Consider the following 20,383-nt stretch of genomic DNA (forward strand, 5'->3'; position numbering starts at 1 on the left):
TTCATTTCTGTTCATTGGTGGATAGCATTCCACTGAGTGACTATACAACTTACTTATGCATTCGTAAGTAATGAATGGATGCTTGGGTAATTTCCCCTTTTTCTTCTTTTGCCATGGCAAATAAATGTGCAATGAGCATCCCTGAAGAAGTCTTTATGTGCAGATATGTTTTCATTTCTCTTGATAAAATATTTAAGTCCAGAGCCACAGCTCTGTGTATGTGTATATATGTATATATATAAACATAACATATATATTGTTATATTTCCTCCTTGCAGCTTGACTTTTCATTCTCTTAATGTCTTTTTATCGGATGAAGATTTTAATTTTGAGGAAGTCTGTCAAACTTCTCTTTTATGTCTAGTACTTACTGTGTTTTATCTGGGAAAATATTGACCATGCTCAGTTTTCAAAGGCAGATGTTTATGTTTCCTTCCAGGGGTTTTCAAGTGTTTGCTTTTGTAGTCAGGTCTGCAAACTATCTTCGGTTAATTTTTGTCTATGATGGAAAATGTGGATCTGAGTTAAATTTTTCCATTCCAGCATCCAGTAGGCCCAGGATTATTTGTTGAAAAGACTTGCTTTTCCTCCTCAAATTGCACTGGTGCTGTTGTAAGGAAAAAAAAATCACTTGACTCTGTATGTTACCATAGGTCTTGAGGAGCTAGGTAAAAGCACAGGATCAATCAAGCACCATCCCTGGAGGCTGTGTCAAGTGTAGAGTCCAGAACCACGGCTCTGTGTCCAGGAGTACGGATGCTGGTGGTGCCACGTGACAGTGATCACAGTGCTGGTAGCAGCATCCTTAGCAGGGAGTTTCTATGCAGGGATACTAATGGTACCTTCATCCCTTGTGTCTATTTTCCGAACCACGTTCTCAAATTTTCCTGATACTGCATTTTCCCTGAAAGCATTCAAATCAAATTATCATTTGCACAGGTTACTTAGAAAAGTTCTCTGTTGCAGACAATCAAGAATCCTGTATCAGCACAGTTGGTCTGTCTATACACTTAATATCAGCATCTCATCTAGTTCCATGGTTTGGCTTTCCTGTTCCTGTACTGGTGTTGACAGTTCTCAATGCCTGCCATCTAGCACTTGGCCAACCTAGGATGCTCCTGGCTATGCCAAGTGTGCTTTACAACACAGAGCATGTGATGCATCAGAAGTAAAATGAATCTTCTTAGGACTCATTCCCAAGCAGCCAGGACAACTTCCAGTAATCACAATGTTCCACAGGGACACTGGGAGACTGTCCTTTATACAGGTAGAAAGTGAGAGGAAAGTGACCAGTGGTGTTGGTGACACCGGCAGTCAAGGGGCCAGAGAACGGTCTTCAATTCACATGGAAAGTCTGAGATCTTTGCCTTCTCACATTGCACAATGTGTACACGCTAGGAGCAGAGAGAGACAGTAACACAGGCGTGGGGAGGGTAACTGCACTAAAAAGACAAAAAAACAAAAAACAAAAAAACTAAGCTCAGACAAATGGGAATGGAGTCCGATGCAACTGTCCAGGAGAGGAATCCAGAGCAGAAAAGTGCACAGTCCACAGTATGCCCATGCAGGAAGAAATCTCGAGAAGGGACGGTCACCAGGAAGCAGAGCAAACTGTACTTCTGCTCTACAGGAATGATCTCCATAAAGGGGATGGGAGAGTGAGGGAGATGAACGCTTAAAGGGTACAGAGAAAGCAGCGCAGACCTGACAGAAACAATGTTTAATAAACATCGCCTTAAAGCAGGAGGTAACTGGAGGGTCCTCCACACATTCAAGAAACGGGGAAACAGTAATGGTCTCTGAGGGCCATACTGGAGTGGAGTCTAGGGCAACTTGGAAACCCTCCATGCAAGAGGATAGACATTGACCTTCTCCATGAAAAGGAACTGTGGATCACTTCTTGTTGGTAACTGCTTCCTCTTCCTACAAGTACCCAAGAGAAGTTACAGCTCCCCCATTTTATGCAGCCTTTGTAAGACCATACATTGGGTACTTTGCCTTCCCACTCTGGAAGACGAAGAGTTTCCTATAGGCACTTTCTGTCACACCCCAGCTCTCCCTGCCAGGGTGGACTCAAGAAGGGCAGGTATTGCCTAAGTCTGGCCAATGGGATGTGCTCTTCTGGGATCCAGAACTGGAGCAGAATGAAAGATGGACAGAAGACTTAGTTGGAATTCATTTCTTCCCATGAAGGAGACCTCACAGTGGCCTGGTGCCTGCCATGCTACCAATGCTGCTTTTTCAGCCACCTCTGAATTTTGTAAGCTCATTGACTATGGCTAGTAAATATTCTTTTTGCTTAATGTAGGGGGGGAATTGGTTTCTGTTGCTTGCAACCAATGAGCCTTAATTGGTACACAACGTTGAGACTGTCCCTGTAATTAACTGCAGTGTTTCATTTCGCTCCTTTGTAAATTGGGTTGATACTCATACACGAAGGATAATTACTTTGTTCTCATGTAATCCCTTTTGATGTTAAAAATCTCCATTAAGAAGCCCTGTTTGGGTCCATGAGAAACTCTCTCCACCTCCTAGAAAGGCAGGACAAGGGCTACTAGACCAAAAATGCTCTGAGAATGGGTCATTCATTACAATGATATATGGAAAATTAAGGACACTTTTATTCAAACTTTGGTGAGCTGTTCTGAAACAACAGGTATTTTCCAAAACCCAATGGTATTAAAACTAAAAACTATGAAAAGTAAAAAGTTTTCACCATGTTCCCATGTTCATAAGAGTCTGTCCTATATGTAATTATAATCAGGACAGCCATAGGTCTTAGCAGCAACCTAGCAATGAGTAAGATGTCTTAACAAAACTGATCCTATGTCTGAGAGCCCTGGTACCCACTTCTGAGCTCACCCACAAAGCCACGAGTCCACGCTAAGTGAAGCACTTGCAAATACCAGAGACTCCTGCAACAAGGGGAGGTTGAAATGTCTTTCCCCAGTTAGAAGTCTACTGATACAGCAAACTCGATGGGTGTCTCAGAGATGTCCCTGAGCACCAGAGAAAAATAGAATTTGGGGAAAACTGGGGGCAGGGTGGGAATAACGGAAGCAGGGGAACAACCTGCATCATACTATTGGGCATGGTAAGCATGAATGAGTTGACTGTTACTCATGAAGTTTCACTAGAAAGCTGAGCTTGGGCCAATTTGCTAGTACACTCCAAGAGGCTCACCTGCAAGGTGGGGGGACAATGGCCTGTGAGATGCATGCTTAGAACAGACACCAGGAAGAGAGTTGATTGGGGTTTTGCTGGAGCCGGATCTTCCAAATCAAGAAACAGGAGTGATATGGTTTGGCTGGGACCCTACGCAAATCTCATCTTGAATTATACCTCCCACAATTCCCACATGTTGTAGGAGTGATCCAGTGGAAGGTAATTGAATCATGGGGGTGGGTGTTTCCTGTGCTGTTTTAGTGATAGTGAATAAGTCTCATGAGATCTGATGGTTTTATAAAAGGGAGGTCCCCTGCAGAAGCTCTCTCACTTCACCTGCCACCATCCATGTAAGATGTAACTTGCTCCTCCTTCCACCATGACTGTGAGGCCTCCCCAGTCATGTGGAACTGTGAATCCATTAAATCTCTTTTTCTTTGTAAATTACCCTGTCTCAGGTATGTCTTTAGCAGCAGCGTGAAAACAGACTAATACAAGGAGCAAAGACGCCCCTGTAAGTCTATATGAGGTATCTGTGATAGTTATGCATCATGAAAAAGAAATAATTTGAATAGCTACAACAAAGAAAGCAGACAAGTAGCAACAATGTTGCTACAGCCCACTGTCTCCCCATCTTGCAGGTGAGCCTCTTGGAATACTGCACCAAACTGGTTCAAGCTCAGCCGTTTCTGCAGGAACTACGTGAGAGATAGTAAACTCACTCATGCTTACCATGCCAGATAAGGGGAATGCAAGCACACTGTTGAGCTTGAGAGCTATGACTCTGTCGCTTCTTTCCCGCCCCTAAACTTCATCAGACCTAGAGGGCCGGAAGAAGAAAGGAAAAAGTGCTCCAAAGTCATACAAAATCCTCCCTCTTCATTCCAAGATAAAAGAAGGGGAGGAATGAAAAACAACATACACTGTCTCCTTTTTGGAAGCTACAAGTCTGACTGGCAAGGGAAGAAAAGAAACTTTAAACGCATTGTAAAATGGCTACTTTGAAAGACAAAATGACAGAGGCATAAATACCCATTCAGAGTGTATCTAATAACCAAAAGCGACCAGAAAGTTGAAAAATCCGAGTTATTATTAGGGGAAGGGGAATAATATGCAACTCTGAATTTGGGAGCAGTGAGTGGATAAAAAGTCACCTCATGTTTATATCTCACTGAGCTGACACTGTTCAATAAAGTGGGGATAATATTTAATAAAAATGTTAAAAAATATCAACAAGACATGCAATTCAGATTCTCGAGTGTTACTACAACTGGTGTTTTGTAGAACTTTAAACACCTTCTTCCGTATGTGTTGCGGAGTCTATGCACTTATTTAGCAATAAATCATTAAAGGCTCTTATTTCAATATACATGCATCTTACTTCATGCCGTAACTGTGCTATCAGTGAAAACGGCTGACTAAATGTTACATTTAATAACTAAAATAAATAATAATAATTATTATTATTTGAGATGGAGTCTCACTGTCACCCAGGCTGGAGTGCAGTGGTACAATGTTGACTCACTGCAACCTCCGCCTCGTGGGTTCAAGCAATTTTCCTGCCTCAGTCTCCCAAGTACCCAGGATTACAGGTGTGTCTCACCACAGCCAACTGATTTTTGTATTTTTAGTAGAGATGGAGCTTCACCAAGTTGGCCAGGCTGGTCTCCAACTCCTGAACTTGATCTGCCTGCCTCAGCCTCCCAAACTGCTGGGATTACAGGCGTGAGCCACCGTGCCTGGCCAGGGTAAATTATTTTGTATGCATAGTAGAACTTACAATCAATGCAATATGCGTTTATTTGAAAAACAGTTTACAACAAAAACAACCCTCTTTAATAGGATACTTTTTAGAAAATGTCAAGTTATATAGATTGGGTAACAGATGGAGGCACAAATTCACCACATTTCAGAGTATAACAAGGTGGCAGCAAGAATTTGGGGATGGTTTACAATAAGCTTTGTTTTTTAACCAATTAATTGGGTATTGAGTAAAATGTGTTTCTCTTGCACACCTGCCAAGGTAGATTACTTGTTCTTCATGTAGAGAAACAGAAAGGTAATTGATAATGTTCAAACATGGATAATTTTACCTGTTCATTTAACAAATATTCCTTGAGTCCCTACACCAATTTCTTCCATCAGGAGACATTTGCGCAAGCCTGGAGACATTTGCGCAAGCCTGGAGACATTTTCGTTTGGCACAACCTGGCCTGGGAGGGGAGGTAGGGTGTGGAATGCTACTGTCACCTAGCAAGTTGAAGGTAAGGTGCTGCTAAACATCCGAGAGTGTATAGGACAGCTTCCCCGGACCAAGAAGTATCTGGTCCCAAATAGCGACAGTGGTGTGGTTGAGAAACTCTGCCCTGTTCAATATGCAGCACAAGGGATATCAAGATGAGCCCCTGCCCACAGGGGGTTCACAGTGAAGATGTCATTTTGAAATCATACCTATCCTGTTAAACTGACACATAATCAGACCGGCTATTTCCACCAGTTCCAAATATAGGACATGTGAAGGACACCTCCTTGGCCCAGCTGTTCACCACTTGCTCCTGTTGCCTTTGGAGATGATGCTGTAGGGTGCATGTAGACAAACAGAAGAAAGTCAAGGTCATGTTTTATTGGCTCTGCAATGACTGTGCATTGATGGTGGATGTATCCAAATATTTATAACGTGTTGGAGGCTGTGCAAACAGTGAGGCAGCTTGTCAGTTCTCTAATGAGTGAGGCATCCTAAGTTTGGAAGGTGGAAGTCTAGTGATCTCTGAGAGCTGAAGAGCACGCACACGCACATGCTGGTATTTCCACAGGACTGGTTCCAAATACTTATTGAGCAACCACTATGAGCAGGGCAATGTACGGGGGGAGGATAAAGGTGCTGAAGATAAAGATAATAGAATTAAGGTTTAGGTAAAAGAAAGGGAAGGATTCCAGTTAGGTGGATCAGGAAAGGTTTCCTGAAGGGGACAAGATTGTGTTGATCTTTGAGGGTGGAAAGGATGCAAGGTAGAAGGAAATTCAACGCAGAGAAATCCATGTAAATCAACACACAGGGTAAGGAGAACATGAAACATGAACAGGAAATGACGGTTCAGCGATGCCATGGGAAAGGGGACTACAAAGGGAGAAGAAAGTGGATAAAGCACAGAATCTCGACTGAGTGGTGTGGCCGCTATTCTGAATGGTGCATAAAGAGGCCTTTATCCTTATGAGAGCCTCTGCTGTGTGCATCCACATATCCCTACCCTACAGAGGCAGCAGCTCTGAGCAGCAACCATTAACTCGCCCACAAGGTGAGAGACACTCAGGGCTCGGGGCTCAGGGTCATTGATTCCAGGTTCTGACTCAGGAGGGTAAACCACGGGCTCTCCAGTTTCCTTAAATATGTGGCTTTCAACACAATCAAGACAGTTCTCAAGATAAGGGGGGGGTTCCACATCGCTGCAGGTGCATGCAATTATAGTTTAGAGGGTCCTAAATAATAAAACAAAAACATATTTCAAGTGGCCTTAATGAGGCAGTGAACAGACAGAAAGAACCAAAAATCCATAAAAATTATACATTCAACTTGAATATTTATCCATGTGTTTCACAGGCTGGCAAAATAAACACCCCCAAACCCCAAAAATATATTAAGTGATGGGGTGAAGGATGAAGTAGCCTGTACAGAAATCACTTTTTTGGGAGAGGAAGGAAGGAGAGGATACACACACATCCACATACACACACACGTACATGCACACCCCCCTTAGTATATAACTAAGATATCTTATTTCTGAAAATATACAGAAAATACAAAAAATACAAAACAAACTGGTAAAGTGTCATTACTTCTGGAAAGGGAAACGTGGAGTCAGAGATCATAAGTAGAAAGGAGACTTATTTTTTTCCTATATCCCTTTTTATACTTTTGAATGTTTCAAAAGGTTTTAACATATTGAATAATAAATAAAATAATTTAAAAAGAAAAGCAATGAGTACAAAGAGACTAATGGAAAAATATAGTCAAATTCTTTTGGGAGGCGGTTAATAATAACGTTTAAAAGCACAGATTTAAGTTGGATTTCCAGATTTGAATTTCTCTTCTGTCAATGCACAGCCATGTGATCTTGGGTGATTTATTTAATCTCTCTGTGATTATATCTTTTAGGTACAATGGGGATAGTAATAACACCTACCTCTTAGAGTATTTCTTTTTTTTTTCCTTTTTTTTGAGACGGAATCTTGCTCTGTCACCTAGGCTGGACTGCAGTGGTGCGATCTCAGCTCACTGCAAACTCTGCCTCCTGGGTTCACGCCATTCTCCTGCCTCAGCCTCCTGAGAAGCTGGGACTACAGGCACCTGCCACCATGCCCAGCTAATTTTTTGTGTTTTTAGTAGACATGGAGTTTCACCATGTTAGCCAGGATGGTCTCGATCTCCTGACCTCGTGATCTGCCTGACTTGGCCTCCCAAAGTGTTGGGATTACAGGCGTGAGCCACCGCGCCCGGCCCTCTTAGGGTATTTCATTAAGAATTACATGAGATATTGTGTATAAAGCATCTAGCCTCAGACTTAATACACAAGTATTGCTGTAGCATGAATGACCGCCTTCTACAGTAATATAGTATGACTGGTGCCTATAATTGTAGAATCTCTTGATTGATGATTCAATTCAGACTAATTACAACAGAGCCTTTCACAACATAACTGGATGTGCTTGGTGTTAACACCTCTCCAGTGCAGCAGAAGACAAATGGCTCCACTTGTCGCAATCATAACAGCATGATAGGAAACCCAATACTCTATTACTCAATGGTGGCAGAAACATTGGGGTGAGCCCCCTCTTTTTTAAACACAGGAATTAATTCATTTAGCCCCAAAACAAAGAATGGTTTGGTGAGGTGGATGTTTATTGAATTGCATTTCGAGTAAACATTGCATGACTCACTTTATCTTCTTACCCTATCGCACATCCAAGGGATGTAAACATGGTCATGTAAGTGATGAGAACAGCACTTTGAAGTGTTTAATTCTATTTTTCCCAATCTCATACTGGATATCTCGGAGTCATTTTTACTTGACCTTTAGTTCCCGCATTCAGCCACCATTAGTTCCACTGCCTTTTTTCTCTGCTCGTAGCAGACACAGGCATCTCCTGTGTGCTATAGTCTGAATGTTTGTGTCCACGCCAAAATTCATGTGCTCAAACTTAGTTGTGAATTGCCTTTACGAAGCGCTTAAGTTATGGGGGAAAAGCTCTCATGAATGGGGTTCATGACCCTATAAAATGGCTGGAGACAACTAGAAAGACCATTTTTCAGCCCTTCCATCTTTTCCACCACCTAGAAGTACAGTATTCCTCCCACCTGTGAACACAGCAACAAGGCACCATCTTGGATGTAGAGATGGAGTTCTCTCCAGACACCAGACCTGTTTGTGCCTTGATCTGACACTTCCCAAGTCTGAACTTCCCAGCCTCCAGAACAATGAAAAATAAATTTCTGTTCTTTAAAAAGTACCCAGTCTGTGATGTTTTGTTATAGCAGCACAAACCAACAAAGTGAAACATGCATTTGCTTCTCACTTAAGCACAAACATCTTCATTAACTTTTCAAATACCTTATAGTGTTTCAATGTCTCCAGGGTCCTACCAATGCCTCATGGCTCAGCTCACACTCTTTCTCTGGAGAAGTGTACTCAACTACACCAGCCTGAATTCATCAAGCACGTCTCCAAACTCTAACATCACATACTCCCTGGTAAGTTTAGGATTTGATAATTCTGCAGTGGTTCTCTGAGTGCCACTTCGCTCCTCAGTGACACCACACAGTTCTTCAAGCTAGAATTGTTCTTATCTTCTCGCTTGCCTAACACTTATCATAGTTCAAGATGCTTTGCAAGGAATTCCCAATACATACAGGTTGACCAAATATCTGTGTTTTACAGTTTTGTGTTGATAACTTAGGTGGAGGGAGGGAATGTCCTGTACAAACAGTAACCCAGCCTATTCCCACCAACATAAAGATCCCTGTACTAAGAGTGTCCTCTGAAAAATTATGTTTACCCAGATACTCAGGAGTGACCTTATTTGGAAATAGGGTCCTTGCAGATATAATTAGTTAAGATGAGGTCATACTGGATCAGGATGGGCCCTGAATCCAGGGAATGGTGTCCTTATAAAGAGAGGGAGATTTGGAGACACACAGACTCAGACACACAGGGAAGGAGCCAGGTGATGGAGGAAGAAGGTGGAGCAACGCCAATACACACCAAGGAATGCCAAGGATGCCGGCAACCAACAGAGGTAGGGGACAAGCCAGGGAAGGTTCTTTCTTAGAGCCCTCAGAGGGAGCATGGCCCGGCAGACATCTTGATTTCAGACTTTAAGCCTCTAGAAATGTGAGAGAAGTCTGTGCTACTTTGTTATGGCAGTCCCAGAACACAAACACAACCCTCCACAAGCCCTTTTAACATAAACTCCAAGAACTGTGCCCACAACCTTGTGGTACCCTTACCCTCATCCTAAATGTTTACTAGGAACTTCATATGTAACAAGGTAACGTGGAAGACAAACACGCTTTGAAAGTGGGTTTGTAGAACTATTGTAAACAGTGCTGCCATAAAAAGATCTGGAAATAACCTAAGTGCCCATCAAGAGATGAATGGAGACAGAAAGTGTGCTATGCACACAACAGAGTACTATTCAGCCTTACAAAGGAACGAGATACAGTCATTTGCAACAACACAGAATGAACTGGAGATCATTGTGTTAAGTCAAATAAGTCAGGCACAGAAAGTCACACAGTGCATGTTCTCACTCATCTGTGGGATCTAGAAATAAAAACGATTGAACTCGTGGAGACAGAGAGTACAGGGATGGTTACGAGAGGCTGGGAAAGGTAGTGTGGGGGGAGGAAGTGAGGGTGGTTAATGGGTACATGAAATGGAAAGAATGAGTAAGACCTAGTGTTTGACAGCACAACAAGATGACTATAGTCAATAATAACTTACCTGTACATTTTAAAATAAAGAGTGTAACTGGATTGTTTGTACCTCAAACAATAAATGCTTGAGGGATGGAGACCCCATTCTCCATGATGTGTGTATTTCACGTTGTATGCCTATATCCAAATGTCTCATGTAGCCCATAAATATCTACACCTATTATGTACCCACAAAAATTAAATATTAAAAAAAACTGTGGTAGCAAGGGCACATTTTTTCAAAGAAAATCTTACCTGTACCTTTAAAATGTAACTAAATAAGTGGCATGTCATGAGTATGTAACCGTTGCTTTTTTATAGTCAACCAATGGGGCCATGTGGCTGTTTTGATGAATGTATAATTTTGAAGTTCTTTAACAGATTTGAAGAATTCATGATATTAAAATAAAAATATTTATGACATCTTTGAAGATTGGACAAAATCTCGAGAATCTGAAAATCTCTGATTTGACAAATGCATTCATAATACAGACTGAAAGTAAAGGTCAAAAAAGGGTAAGTAACGTACCAAAGTCATCCAGCTAGCATAGGGTGGCGGTGATCAAGTAGGGCACATCCCACTGAAAGACTGAAGCTGCCTTCAGAGTTCTTCACTGCAGTGGACAAAATGTGTGCCCATCTTCAATGGCCATTAACATTGTAATGTTCACAGACACAATCAAAATCACAGCTTCCAATGCCCCTCAGCCCCACACCAAACCATCTAAAGACCTCTGTCGTCCAAATGGCTAGTAGCTTTATTAACTTATTGCCGATACTAACCCTCTCTCCCTCCCTCTCTTCCTTCTTTCCTTCCTTCCCTCCTCAAGTATTTCCCAAGTACCTGCTCTTTATCAGATATTCCTCTGCATGCTGAGAAGAGAGAGATGAGTAAGAAGGACAAAGACATTCATCCCATGGTACTTACATTCCAGTTGGCAGAAAAAGGCAATTGAACAATTCAAACAAACACATAAGATTATTTTAAAGAACAGTAAATAGGAATAAACGTATTAAATGCTAGTGACTCCCAGGAAGGAGTTTTCTCACGTAGGATGGACAGTGGTTTCTTCGATGCCTAAAAGATAAGAAGGAGCTGGTTCTTTAAAGAACGTGGACAACATCTCAAAGCCAGGAGGAAAGCCAAGTCCCTGAGTCCAAAATGAACTTAGGTGGGATCAAGGAAGAGAAACAAAGAATGAGGCTAGAGAGGGCAGAAGGTTATAAATAATAACGGGCTACACCCCACAAAACCTGCAGGTCAAGGCAAAGGCTTGGGCTGCTTTATAAGTGCAGATGGAAGGCATAAAAATGGGTTAAGCAGAAGAAGACACAATCTCCAATCTCCTTTATCAAAATATCCCTTCTTATGGTTCACTGTTTCTTAGGTACTGTAGCTAAATATTAACCTGGTTATTAATATTAACCCCGTTATTGAATGCCAACCCAAGTTATGGTTTCTGAACAGGTCATATTTAACTTTACAAGCTACCCTCACACCTTCCTGTCAGCTAAATTAATAGAAACAGCTTCATCCAGAATTGCTTTCCTTATACTAAGCCAAAGCATATTTTGCCGTCTTTTAACTGTCTTATTTCATTGACTGAAGTTGATGTGTTCATAAATATCTTTTTAAAAATCTTCCCAATACGATGGCATTATGCATCTTCTGGTAAATGGCCAGCTTGGGTCAAAATTAATCCAACATGGGAAAGTGGTAAGCCATCAATATTTTAACAAATATCATCTCTGGAATTGTGGCATTCCCTCCTATCACTTCTGAATTAATAACATTTTGCTTTATGATCTCTTCATTGGGGGTAGAGCAGAGGTTTATCTACTTGGGAGACATAAAATGTTCATCCTCATTTTTGAGACACACACACACACACCCTGGGGTCCCCAGAGTGTCATTAAAATGTACTGCATAATCTTTGGAAATTGATTCAAAGAAAACAGATGCCAGCTTTTCTAGATGCAAGGACATTTTTACTCTGCCAAATCTCCTAACACTTTCATTAGAAAACAAATATTTGGCTTTGTAGAAGCTGGTCGATAACCTTGGTGAGAAAAGTGAGAGCGGAACTTTTAATTCCTGAGCCCTGCAAAAGAAGTATTCCCCATCCCTTAGCTCAAATACAACAAGACCCAAACATAGATTAAAATGGGTCAGTGACAAGGACTTCATTTCTCAGTCCTAACTCTAAGCTTTCCATTTTTAGACATGAGGATTCCTCACTATTTAGCTTTAAGAATCACAATTCTACAGGAGATAGAAATCATGTTTACATAGTGTATCTGAAGTCAAGTCCCAGAAATTTTGCAATTTTTTTTTTTATTGTTGTTGTTTTCTGGCCATCCAAACAAGGCTATAATCAGCCAGAGAGTTCCTAAGCTAGCCTACAAGTTATTTATTTGAAACATAATATGGCCTTAACATGTGTGACTGCTGGTATTTTAAGGAAAAAGATTATAGAGAGAAAGACAAAGAGAGTGAGGGAAGGAAAGGAGACGAAAGGAAGGAGGGAGGGAAAAGCAGAGGGGAGGGAGGGAAAAGCAAAGGGGAGGGGATAAAAGAGGAGGGGAGGGAAGGAGAGCAGAGGGGTGGGGAGGGAAGAGAAGGAAAAGAAAAAAGAAAGAAATGAGGAAAGGAGGGAGAGAGGGAAGGAAAGGTTTAATTAAAATTAAATGAGGAGGAGAAATGCAATTAGTAGTGGAATGTTAGACAGGGATGTCTTGGGCTTTAGAAATTAACATATCCATTCTTTAAAAACGTGCATGCACCTTTTCCTTGACCAGTGAGCAACAGCAACACAGCCTAAGCTTCCCTGTCATAATGTCTATTTGCTATAATTTAAGCAATACCCATTGTTAGGTATTTTTCTTCCCCCATTTATTCACAATTACAGAAAAACACCATTTTGAGCATCTAGTAAGCCTGCTTCCCACCTGCCTGATTGTCGTCAGCCGCTATTCCTGTGCATGGAATTGCTTGATTAAAGGATCTAAACATTGTAAAAAGGTTTTGATATAAATTGACAAATTACGCTTCGGAAAATTTATGCCAATTTACATCTCTCTAGTGGCTTAGGAATTATTATTATTTTTTTCCCTGCACTCTTTCCAACACAGGATATTCACAGAAATTTTATTTGATTTTTTTTTTTTTCCTCTCTCAGCAATGTCTGCCTACTTTCTATTGACGGTAGCACTTCAAAGTCCTTTTTGGGAGTTCTCTCTGCCTCATTATACCTGCTTTGTTGGGTTAATTAAGCAGATGGCTTGGTATCACCAAATCAAGGGACTGGCACTTGACCCAAACAAAGCCACTTAGAGGTTCTACGGTGGGTGTCCCAACCCTATCAAACTCAGGAGGGTTCCTGCTGCTGAGGCCCTGCAGAACTGTCCTGGGTCCTGCCCTTTTCAAAGATGGTCTTCAGCCCTTCCCTTCAAGCGAAAGGGACCCACATATCTTTCTAATGAATTATTTGTTTTCACAAGTTACCCAGAACCGATGTTTTTTGCTTATAAACACATAGTCCCACTGATAAGACAGTGACATTGAATAATTTTGTTTTAGAATTTTTACCAAGTGTATAGAGACTATGTGTTAAACGAGGTCCTTCAGACAATGAACCAGATTGTTTTAAAAATTAGGACTTTACAGTCTATGTAACATTTCTTAAAACACAACCTCATTAGGACCCTCTGAGAAAGGCAGACAAATGTGAATTCCTCACAAGGATTTTGTCGTTCCATAAACAACTCATTGTCTAAAGCCACAGTTTAACAACTAGAAAGCAATATTATCAAAATTCAACATCACTTTTAATTTTGAATACATCCTTTCTTTAAAGAGTACACACCATCATAACTTTGGAAGCTTTTAACTTAGAGAAGAAATGTTTGCATACTCCAAGTTGCAAAGGACGGCCATAAAGAAGCTCTAAGCACCTCTGAATGAAGCAATTCACTGAATGTGCCTGGTCTCTGGTCACGAAATAAGAAACCTCAGCAAGTGCATGGTGGAAACATGCCCATGAGTTCTCAATGTTTATTTCTGTGTCTCTCCCAGGAAAGAAGACAGACTGATAGCTTACTACCATGTCTACTGATCCAAAGCACCTGCTCAGTCGTTGAAGAAGGGTGGTTAAGAGCACTGGGCCAAACCCACAGTTCTGGTATATGTTAGTTGCCTGGGTTTGGGTGAAGTCCTTTCATCTTGCTAATGCTCAGTTGTATGGAATGGAGATAACAAAGACCTTAGACACTAAATAAGAAAGTGTCTACTACTGAGTTGCTAACACAGAACCAGGCATATAATAGGTGGCAGGTAATTGGTACTTCTTGCCGAATTTTATTTTATTGTTATTATTTTTTTGAGACAGAGTTTCGCTCTTGTCACCCAGGCTGGAATGCAGTAGTGCGATCTCAGCTCACTGCAACCTCCCCCTCCCGGGTTAGAGCAATTCTCCTGCCTCAGCCTCCTGAGTAGCTGGATTTGCAGGCATGTACCATCACACCTGGAGAATTTTTGTATTTTTAGTACAGACGGGGTTTTGTCATGTTGACCAGGTTGGTCTCAAACTCCTGACCTCAAGTGATCTTCCCACGTTGACCTCCCACAGTGCTAGGATTACTGGCATGAGTCACTGCATCCAGGCACAATTTCCATCAGAAATGAATACCCTCTGGGTTTTTCCAAGGTGGAGGGCTATATCCCAATGTACAGTATTTCTTCTCCCAAAGGAAGTATTAACTACAGTGACAATGCAACACGATAGCATCACCTGACTATTCTCATTTCATCTGACCCTTTCTGGCGCACAGAGCACCCCCACTCTTCCCTCAACCCGGTGTGGTAGGCAGGGCAGGTATTATCAATTCCATTTTAGAGATAAATAACACAGACACTTCCCCCCATATCTTGACTGCAGAAACGCCTAGCTGGCTTGGCAAGTCAAGCTCTCCACTTTGTACCTGCAGACGGTGGTGGCAACTTCTCATCGAGAAGGGAGAAAGTCGTTAGAATTAAGTGTTTATCTTCTCACAGTCCTTGGAAGCCCACTGAGAAAATATTTCCCCTTTTATTTTCTGGCCCCACTAGGTGGTAAGCCGGATAGAAAAGAAGTGTGTGGTTGAACTCTGGCCAAATGCTATCCCTGCTTTTGCTGGCTCCAGGGAAGAACGGGGCACGTTTGCTACTTCTGCAGGAAGATAGACAGACAGATAGACAGACAGATAGACAGACAGAGAGACAGACAGACAGACAGATAGATAGATAGACAGATAGATAGATAGACAGACAGATAAAATTCAAAGAACAGTTACGCTGGGTGGTCCTTAAGGCAAACACTAGGACAATGTTAAGAAGCCCCAAGAGCTGGAGGCTGTAAGTGGTCTGAATTTCACCTTCCCAGGATGTTTTCCCAGCACAGGAGGTGCCAGAGCACGATTTTAAATTGGAATTAGATCTACATGACACAGAGAAAACTACACAAAATAACTGACCCTCAGTGTGTCAATCTGTAACATAGAAACACATTAACTGACATGACACAGGGTCATCACCTCGCCCCTGACTGTTACACTTTTTGTTTCCCCATGACCCCCACCTTGACACCCACAGAAAGCCTTGACACTAAGCCACGCATCTCTCACTTTGGCCTTTCCCTGGATCGCGTATCTTGCAAATTTTTCCCTCCTCAAGTACGATGAAAACTTTTATTAACTAACGTTTGTTTCTTAAATGGTACACAGTGTTTGGCCCAGACAACCCTCAAGGTAATCAATAAAGCCTTATCAAGTTTATTTAACAAACCATAGTGCAGGCTATTAATCTCATCCACTTAGACTTCCTAAAAAAACAAATCCATATTTTTATCCATTGCAGGAACAGTGACACTTAGGGGTGAAAAGAAACAATAAGAAAGTCTACAACCTGAATTGGTTGAACAAACACAGACAAGAACTTCACAGAGTCAGTGAGGCAACAACAACATCATTTAACTCAGTAGGCCTCATGTCTCCTAAATGCAAAATAGCCATCACCACAATGACCATCACCATCATCACCACTATTGACATCTCATTATCTTCACCACAAATATTAAGGCCCCAGACTTTATAGGACATTTATTTCTCATACAATCTCTGGTTGTGTACTTTTAAGAATTGGAAAATAAAGCAGTAACCAACGGAAGAAAAGCAAAAATAATTTACAATTTGGAAAAATCGTGGCCATGAAAGGATGTGGCAGAAAGGGCAGGAGGATAATTTTGAAACCATCATGGAAGACAGGCTTTGTAATCAAGAAGAGAGAATAGGAAAGTGGCCAGTTTATTGTAGCCACTGAGGACTATTTGGGTGGGGGAGTTTGAGGGTCACAGGATTAAACACCCAGGCAAAGTACTCTCTGAAACACAAAGCATTTCTAAATTATCCTTGAATATAAATCCTCAAATTCTCTCCCACTTCGGCAGTGTAGGTGGAGAAGTGCTGCCAAACAGAAGCCAGCTGGGAGATAGGAGACGCTGGTATCAGAAATGAGAATTCTCTGTTTCTGTTTCCAGCAGAGAAGGAGAAAGAGAGACTTCAGGGAATAATTAACTGTCATGCCTAAGATTAATTGACGACCCTCCAGTTTTGCCCCAAACACAGATGTATTGGGATCAGGATGCAACCTTGAATACTAAAGGTGAAGGGAGAACAGTTATTTCTGGATTAGAGCTAACTGAATATGCAGAATTGTGCATGATGTCAAAATGCGAGCTGTTCAGCAGGGGAAGGCCATATATCATCACGCCCTTCCATAAAGTGACTTGTCAGAAGTGAGCTAAGGGCCTAAATTAGGAACCAGCATGTACCGGGAAATGTCTTGGTCACAAGTGGCCCACAACAAGCCAGTCATCTTGTGTCACAACTTTGGACACACCTTCCACCTCCCTATTTGGAATGAGAGGCTAAAAGGAACATTCATTATGTTGGTGTCTACACTAGTAGGAATTCAAGCTCACACCTTCTGACGTTGCGTGGTACTTTATCTCTGCCCCCAGAGCATATTTGTGGAAGAAAGAGGGTAGTTTTCCCAGGAAGATCTCAAGGTGCCCAGACTGGGGCTGTTTTTCAAATGCAACGTTCCCATAATACCCTACTGTGTGCCCATCCTCCCATAATACCCCACTGTGTACCCGTCCTCCCATAACACCCCACTGTGTGCCCGTCCTCCCATAACACCCCACTGTGTGCCTGTCCTCCCATAATACCCCACTGTGTGCCCGTCCTCCCATAACACCCCACTGTGTGCCCGTCCTCCCATAATACCCCACTGTGTGCCCGTCCTCCCATAACACCCCACTGTGTGTCCATCCTCCAACACAAACCTAGGCAGATTTTGTGTTGCAATGTCTCTACTAACTATTGGTGAAATTACTGATTCATATATGCATTTTAATCTAAGTTACCCCAAACCACAATGAGAATGGAGAAAACAACATTTTTCATGTTACTTGCAACTAGCACCACGAATAACTGGTGATGTTACTGAAATCTTTACAATCAACAGATTGTCTTCCAGTGCCTTATTCAATAAAAAAGTATTTTTCAATTCCATCAAAGTGTTGGGTTTCATTAACTAGTCACTGTTCATGTACAAAGTGCTAGGGCTATAAAAAATTAACAAGCCTTATGCTTGAGGAGTTTTTCCTCTGAAACAAGAGACATTTTAAACATATGAACATAAAATAATCTTAACAACAGGTGCTGTTGAGTGCTACTGTTGAGTACTGCTAAGTGTTCCATGATCACCTTTTATTATTCTTACAACTATGTGATAATGGGTTTGAAGCCTATGTCCATTTTACAGATGAAGAAACTGAGGATTAGTTAGCAGCTTATCTAAAGTCACACATTTCATAGAAGGCAAAGCTAAAATTTAAAGACAGGAAGTCTCACCTTAGGTCAGGAGACCAAGACCAACCTGGCCAACATGGTAAAATCCCGTCTCTACTAAAAATATAAAAATTAGCCAGGCATGGTGGCACATGCCTGTAATCCCATCTATTTGGGAGGCTGAGGCAGGAGAACTGCTTGAACCTGGGAGTTGGAAGTTACAGTGAGCTGAGATAGTACCGTTGCATTCCAGCCTGGGATATACAGCAAGACTCTGTCTCAAAAAATAAAACAAAATAAAAAATGAAACCAGGAAGTCTAAATACAGGGTTCAAGTATTTCAGTACCAGTACCTAAAAAATAATACAGGTTTCATGGACTCATTCCATCTGGGAGAATCAAGGAACATTTTGCAAAGCTGACATTTTAGCTAGGTATTACAGGATAGAGTTTCCCAAAAGAACAAAGCTGGAGGCACAACGCTACCTGACTTCAAATTATACTACAAGGCTACAGTAAGCAAAACAGCATGGTACTGGTAACAAAACAGAGATATAGACCAATGGAACAGAACAGAGCCCTCAGAAATAATACCACACATCTACAGCCATCTGATCTTTGACAAACCCAACAAAAAAAAGAAATGGGGAAAGGATTTCCTATTTAATAAATGGTGCTGGGAAAATTGGCTAGTAATAAGTAGAAAGCTGAAACTAGATCCTTTCCTTACTCCTTATACGAAAATTAATTCAAGATGGATTAGACACTTAAATGTTAGACTTAAAACCATAAAAACCCTAGAAGAAAACCTAGGTAATACCCTTCAGGACACAGGCATGGGCAAGGACTTCATGTCTAAAACACCAAAAGCAATGTCAACAAAAGCCAAAATTGACAAATGGGATCTAATTAAACTAAAGAGCTTCTGCACAGCAAAAGAAACTACCATCAGAGTGAACAGGCCATCTACAGAATGGGAGAAAATATTTGCAATCTACTTATCTGACAAAGGGCTAATATCCAGAACCTACAAAGAACTCAAACAAATTTACAAGACAAAGACAAACAACCCCATCAAAAAGTGGACAAAGGATATAAACAGACACTTCTCAAAAGAAGACATTCATACAGCCAACAGACACATGAAAAAATGCTCATCATCACTCGCCATCAAAGAAATGCAAATCAAAACCACAATGAGATACCATCTCACACCAGTTAGAATGGCAATCATTAAAAAATCAGGAAACAACTGGTTCTGGAGAGGATGTGGAGAAACACTTTTACACTGTTGGTGGGACTGTAAACTAGTTCAACCATTTTGGAAAAGAGTGTGGGGATTCCTCAAGGATCTGGAACTAGAAATACCATTTGACCCAGCCATCCCATTACTGGGTATATACCCAAAGGATTTTAAATCATGCTGCTATGAAGACACATGCACACATATGTTTATTGTGGCACTATTCACAATAGCAAAGACTTGGAATCAACCCAAATGTCCATCAATGAAAGACTGGATTAAGAAAATGTGGCACATATACACCATGGAATACTATGCAGCCACAAAAAACGATGAGTGTCCTTTGTAGGGACATGGATACAGCTGGAAACCATCATTCTCAGCAAACTATTGCAAGAACTGAAAACCAAACACCACATGTTCTCACTCATAGGTGGGAATTGAACAATGAGATCACCTGGACACGGGAAGGGGCATCACACACCGGGGCCTATTGTGAGGAGGGGGAGGGGAGAGGGATTGCATTAGGAGATATACCTAATGTAAATGATGAGTTAAAGGGTACAGCACACCAACATGGCACATGTATACATATGTAACAAACCTGCACGTTGTGCACATGTACCCTAGAACTTAAAGTATAATAATAATAAATAATAATAACAAAATAAAAAATAAAGGATAGAGTGAAATTCACCCAAGAGGCCATTAGGGTGGGTGAGAGACTTCAGGCGGATGAAGGAGGTGTTCTAGATAAAGGCAAGAGCAGGTGCAAGTATGTTTATGGCTAACATTAGTTCACAACAGTGGAGGTATGGGGTAGGCTGAAGTCAGAGCAGGGGAGGGCTTTGAGAAACAGAATAAGAGAAGGCAGGCAGTTTAAAGAGATTATTCGGACTTAACTCTGTAGGCACAGAGAATAATGGAAGGATTTCAATCCATAAAAACGATTCTTTACAACACAATTATTTTATGTAAACAGAGGTTCATAAATGTCTGGTCTGAAGAGGAGACTTCGGAACAGTGTAACTGGCCATTTGGGTATGACCCAAAGCTGGTAGACAGCCTATTAGTTAGGTCTTAGATTTTAAGAAAAATATATCCAGGACCAAAAT

This window comes from Rhinopithecus roxellana, chromosome 20 (assembly GCF_007565055.1).
Source record: "Rhinopithecus roxellana isolate Shanxi Qingling chromosome 20, ASM756505v1, whole genome shotgun sequence".
In the NCBI taxonomy this organism is placed as follows: domain Eukaryota; kingdom Metazoa; phylum Chordata; class Mammalia; order Primates; family Cercopithecidae; genus Rhinopithecus; species Rhinopithecus roxellana.